The 8,039-nt window shown below is 39.1% G+C and overlaps 1 pseudogene across 1 annotated transcript; it reads left to right on the top strand.

Moving 5' to 3' along the window:
• The first annotated feature begins 7,050 nt into the window (after positions 1-7,050).
• Positions 7,051-7,538, top strand: LOC308631660 (small ribosomal subunit protein eS10-like; annotated as a pseudogene). The gene has a single exon. The product of its transcript is annotated as a small ribosomal subunit protein eS10-like (transcript).
• The last annotated feature ends 501 nt before the right edge of the window (positions 7,539-8,039 follow it).

Raw genomic sequence — 8,039 nt, 5'->3', positions numbered from 1 at the left:
CTCTTATTTCTTTACTAATTATTTCAGATTTTCGTTTTCTCAGATGGCTCACACCTTCTGAGCAGGAAACTACCCTGGTGGGGTGCTGGCTGCCCCTGCTGTATGCTAAGGCCTTCAACTCTTGGCTTAGGCGACAGGGAACTCTTGAATTTCAGCTTGAGCCGAGTGTCTTTACTTAAGGTTCTCACAGTATCATGTTCAACCATCCAGCATGTAACAAGTGCTTAACAATTTTGTTGACATTATATTAGATGAACTACATTCAATTAATTAAACTACATTAGATGACATATTAAAGTCCTTGCTTGTATTATACTACAGCAGGCACTTTCTTTCTAGTAACAGTTTTACTAAGATATAATTTATATACCATGTAATTCACTCTTTTCAAGTGTGCCATGTACAATGACTTTTACTATATTCAGAGTTGTGTAACCATCACCACAATCAATTTTAGAATATTTCATTATCCTCCAAATGGATGGAACTGGAGAACTATGGAACTATGCCATATGGCTGTCTCTCTGCAGTTCCGAACAACCTCCCGGCCCTATGCAATCCAAATCTACTGCCTGTCTCTGTGGATATGCCTACTGTGGACTTTTCATTATCAAAGGAATCGCATAACTTATGGTCTTCTGCATCCCATTTATTTCAAATAATAATGTTTTCAGGGTCTGCCCATGTTGTAACATATATCAGTACTTCATTTCTTTTTATTGCCAGATAATATTCCATTGAAAAGATGTGCCACATTGTATTTATCTACTCCTCAGTTGATGGACAGTTGAGCTGTTTCCAATTTGGAGCTATTATACATAATGCTGCTATGAATAATTTTGTGCAAGTTTTTACATGGATATATGTTTTCATTTCTCTTGGGTATATACCTAGGAATAGAATTGCTGAGTCATATGATAACTCTAAGATTAGCCTTTTGAGGAATTTATTGCACATTGCATATGATAGCACATATAAAGGATTATTCAAGTGAACCTGTATTGTGTATTTGGAGTATGTCAGAGGAGTTTTTTGTTTGTGTGTGTTTGCTTGTTTAGTTTGTTTGCTCGTTTCTTCCAGTGCTGGGGTTCAAACCCAGGGCCTCATTCATGCTAGGCAAGCTCTCTGCCATTGAACTACACCCCCAGACCTACCCAAGTGAAACTGTGAATACCATTTGTCATTACAGAAGATTTATGCCTTAATTGGCTGGATATTGTGAGTGAATGAACTTTCGATTCAGGTTAGCCAGCTCTTTGAAGGACCGTTGTGCATAGCAAACTATGGCCAGGCTGACCACACAGAGCTCCTTTCAAAAGCAAGACTGCCACTGGCACTTTAGGTGGCATTTGAAATGCCACTTCTAAATATAATCATCTTCCTTTTCATCCTCTATTGTCACTTACTCCCTGACTACATCTCGATTAAAAAATAGTGTATCTAAAATATGTCTTTTTGTAGTACATATACACAATAGAATATTACTCAGCCATAAAGAAGAATGAAATTACGACATTTGCTGATAAATGGATGGAACTAGAGACTATCATAAAGTGAAATAAGTCAATCCCCACCCAAAAAAAGGCTGAATGTTCTGATCTGTGGATGATGACTCACAATAGGTAGGGGTGGAGAGGTGGAGAAGTGGGAGATTCACAGGATTGAACAAGGGGAATGGAGAGAAGGAGGGGAGGGTGGGAATGGGAAAGACAGGAGAATGAATCGGACATAACTTTCCTATGATCATATATGAATACATGACCAGTGTAACTCCACATCACGTACAACCACAAGAATGGGAAGTTATACTCCATTTATGTATGATAGGTCAAAATATATTCTACTGTCATGTATAACTAAAAAAATAAAACAAAAACAATTAAGAATTTCTATTCTTTATTAAAAAAATATGACTCTTTTTGCAGTGCTGGGTATCAAACCCAAAATTGCTATCATATGCAATGTGATATGGTATCATATGATATGGGTTTGATATGATATGGGTTTGAATGATATGGTATCATTCCATCCTCAAGGAACTTATAACTTAGTAGAAAAAGATAATATATCCATGGATATATATCCAACATGGTATGGAATGATACCATACCCTGTGCCTTATATCCACATGCTAGGCAAGCACATGACTTTCAAATTTATTTTGTCATCCAATTTTAAGTATGCAATAAATCTATTGGCTATAATATATTTGAACATTTATATGTGCGTGGTAGCAACAGATTTTATTTTTATGATGTTTGGGGGATAATTTTAAAACAAAATACTAAGACCTAATCATACCCAGACCAATATATCCTGCATTATTTCAAAGTGATCCTCCACTAGGCCATTACCCTGATTGAAGATTCGGTGACTCATGGGTTTGATTTTGGCTTCCAGGACTCTTTGATTTGGGCTTCCAGGAACTATCAGCCCCATCTGAATCTCCATCTTATCTCCCCCACCACACCCTCCATGAACTTCTTATCCTGTCCACTCATTTTACTCACCCTCTCCTGAACACACCTTCCTGACTCTCTCTCATGGTCCTCTGAACTAAGACTATTTCTCCATCCTGCTGTTATCTAGCATGTTTCACCTTCCAAAGTCCAGGTCAATGCCAATCCCCTCTGTGAAGGCTTCCTCCCTCTTCTGAGGATCCAAAGCATTTATTTTTACCATATGTTGTTGGATATATATCCATGGATATATTATCTTTTTCTACTAAGTTATAAGTTCCTTGAGGATGGAATGATACCATACCCTGTGCCTTATATCCATAGATTTTAGCCTGATGCTGGACTGAGGAAAAATAATTTTACTAACGTATGATTTTGATTTGTTAGATACTTAACAAAAGCTGTTTTAAGTAGTAGGCATTTGGTAACATTTCCTTTCAATTATTACTTCAGTAAGTCCCTACATTCACTCGAGTGTCATTTATGAACTCCTTTTTAAGGAGGGAGTGATGGTAGCTTTTGTACTTTTTATTGGGTAGGTTGAGTTTATAATAAATTTTTATTGAGGTAGCTGTGTTAGTCCTTAAAAAGTTTGCGTTCTAGTAATCTAAACTTTCATGATCATCTTATAAAAACTGACGTTCAGATCACTAGAAGGACAAGTGGGTCTGGCAAAAATCTGGATTAAAATTGAGAAAAGGAGCCTGAATTTCATGAATCCCTGGATACAGCATGTTTTCTCTGAGCAGTGGGTATTTCTCGTCCCCTCTGCCCCACTATGACCCTCTACACTATATTGAATTTTCACTCTGCTACAATCTTCACACCTTCCATTTTCCAGCCACTATTTTGTATTTCCATTCAGTTCAGCAAACTTACATTGAACACCTATTATGTGTGAGGGATGATAGAAAGTAATGGTTCACTGATTTATCGATAAATATTATAGATTATTATAACACAAAATATATGTAATATATAACATATGAAAAACAGATAAATTTACATATGCATGGCTTAAATTTAGCGTGCTTGAGGCCCTGAGTTTGAACCCCTGCCCTAGAAGAAAGGAGCAAACAAACCAAACAAGCAAATAAACAAAAAGTGGTTTTATAAGCAGAGTAGCCATTTATAACAGGGTGAGGTTCTAAAGTAAATAGATTAGATGAAATCCAAATAAAAGTAAAATTACCCTTGGGAATTCCGGAACTGTCCTATAAGAGCATACCGGAAGAGGTTCAAAGGAAGTGAAACCTCAAGATGAAACAGCCGACTCCTGCTTATGATGGCAGATTCACTTTGAGGCTGACACTTCTTAAGAGCAAGATTAGTTAATTGTGTGTCTGAAAAGACTTGTGTGTTTTTGCTTGTCCTTTTTTTTAGGGGAAAACAAAATTCATAAAGATATGTGCAGCAAGTACTATAAATCAGACTTTTTCTCCCTTTTCCAATTTCATTTCCCCAATATACCTATTTAGTTGTTGGGTCTTTGAGTGTTCTCTCCATAATGTCATAGTTCTAAGCTGCCACCTTGTGGCTCTTAGATGTATGTGTTTTAACTAGGCTCCAGTGACTGTTGCCTAGCTACACTTGTCATTTGATGCCATTCCTTTTGCTTTTTGCATTTTCTTCACTACCACTAACTCCAAATATTCCCTGGCTTTAAGGAACAATGTGTTACAAAGGTAACAGGTAAAGAGTAAAAATTTGTGCTTCCTTCCCCCAACATTGTTTCCGTCACAGAATCATGAAAGTGGGTTGCAATACATTACATCCTTCAGGACAACAAGTGACCCAGGAGCGGGGTTAGACATTGCTTTGGAGTCTAGATGCAATTTGCTTCCAAATTATTTTGTAATTTTTTTTGATACTGGGGATTAAACCCAGGGGTGTTTAACCACTGAGCCATATCCCCAGGTCCTATTTTGTATTTTACTTAGAGACAGGGTCTCATTGAGTTGTTAAGTGCCTCACTAAATTGCTGAGGCTTGCTCTGAATTTGAGATCCTCCTGCCTCAGCCTCCCAAGTTGCTGGGATTACACGTGTGTACCATCATGCCCAGCTTACTTTGTTATTTTTAATGCCCTGGTATTCCGTAGCAATTGCTGATGCCTTCCACATGCATTTATTGAGCACCTTTCAGTCAATGCTATCAGGAGCTCCTGGCTTCATGAGAACTGCTATAACACAGGTGGATTTTATACATTAAGAGCCTCCATTCTAGAAAAGATTAACATTAAACAGAGACATGAGATGGGAAGGAAAGGGAGAGAAAAGGGAAATTGCATGGAAATGAAGGGAGACCCTCATTGCTATACAAAATTACATATAAGAGGTTGTGAGGGGAATGGGAAAATAAACAAGGAGAGAAAAGAATTACAGTACATGGGGTAGAGAGAGAAGATGGGAGGGGAGGGGAGGGGGGATAGTAGGGGATAGGAAAGGTAGCAGAATACAACAATTACTAATAGGGCATTATGTAAAATTGTGGATGTGTAACCGACGTGATTCTGCAATCTGCGTTTGGGGTAAAATTAGGAGTTCATAACCCACTTCAATCTAATGTATGAAATATGATATGTCAAGAGCTTTGTAATGTTGTGAACAACCAATAAAAAAAATAAAATTAAAAAAAAAATAAAGGTGGCATTTCAAAGCAATAGAAAAACAAACAAACAAACAAAAAAAAGGGCCTCCATTCTAGAGGGTCTGCCATCATTCCACCATGCTCACATCACCTACCTCCAGTTACCACTCAGTTAATCCCATCAGGGACTAATGTACTGATTAGGTTAAGGCTATAACCCAATCATTTCTCTTCCAAACCTTTGCATTGTCTCACATGTGAGCTTTGGGAGGGGACACCACATCTGAACCATAACACCAACAAATAGATGAAAAAAAGGTTCAACATCATTAGCAATTAGGGAAACAAAAATAAAATCTAAACTGAGATTTCATCTCACTCCAGTTAGAATGGCAGTCATTAAGAATACAAATAATAATAAATGCTGGAGAGGTTGTTTAGAAAAAGGTCACTTTTATATTGTTGGTGAAATCGTATATTAGTACGCTATGGAAATTCCTCAAAAACCTGGAAATAGAACCATCATATGAGTCAGCTATACTACTCCTGGTTATTTATCCTGAAGAATTAAAGTCATTGTACTATAATGCTACATGCTGCCGCAGTCTGGCTGGGCACAATTCAGGAGCCACTTGTCAAAAGAAACTAACTTTATTTTTAGAACTAAAAACACCAAACAAAACCGCTCCTCAGGAAAAACCCCTCAGAGCCCAACTGCCACCACCCATTTTCCACAAGCCTCTCACCCCCACACAACCCTCACCACCTCCCACAATCCTCCTGTTCTTGAGGCCGATTGGCTGGGTCGTGTGGGCGGAGCCAATCAGCTAGATGTTGCTGGGGCCGCTGTGAGCCAATCATCAGCTGGCAGTCTGAAGGGCAGGGAAACAGCCCAATGAACATCACCGCAGAGGAGCCAATCAGCTAGATGTTGCTGGGGCCGCTGTGAGCCAATCATCAGCTGGCAGTCTGAAGGGCAGGGAAACAGCCCAATGAACATCACCGCAGAGGAGCCAATCAGCTAGATGTTGCTGGGGCTGCTGTGAGCCAATCATCAGCCGGCAGCTGGAAGTTTGCTGGCAGCTGGAAGTTTGCTGGGGCCCCTTTGGCTGTGGCTCTCAACAACATGCATAACCAAGTTGATAGCAGCACAATTCACAATAGCCAAAATATGGAACCTGTCCAGGTGTCCATCAACAGATGAATGGATAAAGAAAATGTTGCATATATACACCATGAAGTTTTATTCATCCTCAAAGAAGAATGAAATTATGTCATTTGCAGGAAAATGAATGGAATTTCAGAACATATGTTAAGCGAAATAAGCCAAACTGAGGAAGTCAAGGGCTATATGTTTTTTCTAATATCTGGGAACTAAAAAAAAAAATTAAATAAAGGTATTGTGTCCATTTACAACTAAAAAAAAATTTAAATCACAATGGGATAGCATTTCCCCCTAGTCAAATGGCTACCATCAAATACTGGTGAGGATACACAGAAAGGGAAACTCTCATCCACTGTTGGTAGAAATCAAATCAGTATAGCCATTATTTATGGTGGCTGTATCCTCATGGAGCTTACATGGACACTGACAAGGAGCTACTTACATATGTAATTATGAATGGAGTAAGTGCTAGGAAGCAGGAAATGGTGCTCTGGGAGGGTATAGCAGGACCAGAAAGAACTTGACCATCAGAACTGCTTTCAACAAGTAAGCTAAGAACTGAGAATTCAGATGAACTGATTATAGCCAGATGGGAAGGCAGTGAAGGTGTTCTACATGGAGAAAACAGCAATGTGTGAGGCCCCTCTGCTGGGAAAGGGGATGGCAAAACTACAGAAACAGAACTTATGACTAATAGTGCCATGGACTCCAGTAAGAAAGTGAAGAAAAATTGGGAAGTTGGAAAGGTTAAGCAAGAAGCAGATCCTAATTTTGTAGGACAAGTTAAGAACTTTCCTTTTGCCTTTCCAGTCTTGGCCTTGGAACCTGAAGCCTCCACATGTTGATGCCTAAGAAGAATCGGATTGCCATTTATGAACTCCTTTTTAAGGAGAAAATAATGGTAGCCAAGAATATTCACATGGCCAAGCACCCAGAGCAGGCAGATAAGAATGTGCCCAACCTTCACGTCATGAAGGCCATACAGTTTTTCAAGTCTCAAGGCTATGTGAAGGAAGTTTGCCCAGAGACTTTCTACCTTACCAACGAGGGCATCCAGTAAAAATATCTCCATGATTACCTTCATCTGCCACCTGAGATTGTGCCTGCACTCTGCGCCTTAACTGATAAGAAACTAGCAGGCCTCGGCCCAAAGGTTTGGAGGGTGAACATCCTGCAAGACCCACAAGAGGGGAAGCCAAGAGAGACACCTACAGACAGAATGCTATGCCCCCTGGTGCTGATAAGAAAGCAGAGGCTGGGGCTGGGGCGGCAACCAAATTCCAGTTTAGAGGAAGATTTGGTCATCTATGTGTTCAGCCACATTAGTGAAGTTGGAGGGCATTATTTTGTTTTGAATAAACTTGTATCGAGAAAAAAATTAAAAAAAGAACTTTCCTTTTCTCCCAAGAATAATGGAAGTCGATGGGTGCTTTTGGCCAGAAGAATGATAAGAAATTTGAGGACATATACTTAGGGAGTAAACATAGACTTAGGAAGACTGACAGCAGTCCAAAAATAGGGATGATATTTTGGGGTAGAAGAATGAAAGTAAATAGTAAGAAACACAAAAAGATTTAAGAGATAGGAGGTAAAGTCAACAGAACTTGTTAATGAATTGCATGTGTGATATAAGGAAAAAGAATGTGCCAAGTATGACTCTCAGACTTTGGCTTAAGAAAGTGCTGGAAGGCATGATGATTCCTGAGTTTTACAACATGAAGTGAGGAGAAGATAAATTTGGTCTCAGCCATGATGAATTTAAGATGCCTGTGAGATAATCAGAGATGCTGAATAAAGAGTTCCTGGACATACATGTCTGGTACTCCA

The sequence above is a fragment of the Spermophilus citellus genome (genome assembly GCF_964194105.1).
Source record: "Spermophilus citellus genome assembly, chromosome: 12".
NCBI classification, from domain to species: Eukaryota; Metazoa; Chordata; class Mammalia; order Rodentia; family Sciuridae; genus Spermophilus; species Spermophilus citellus.
This window is presented reverse-complemented; position numbering and strand designations above follow the sequence as displayed.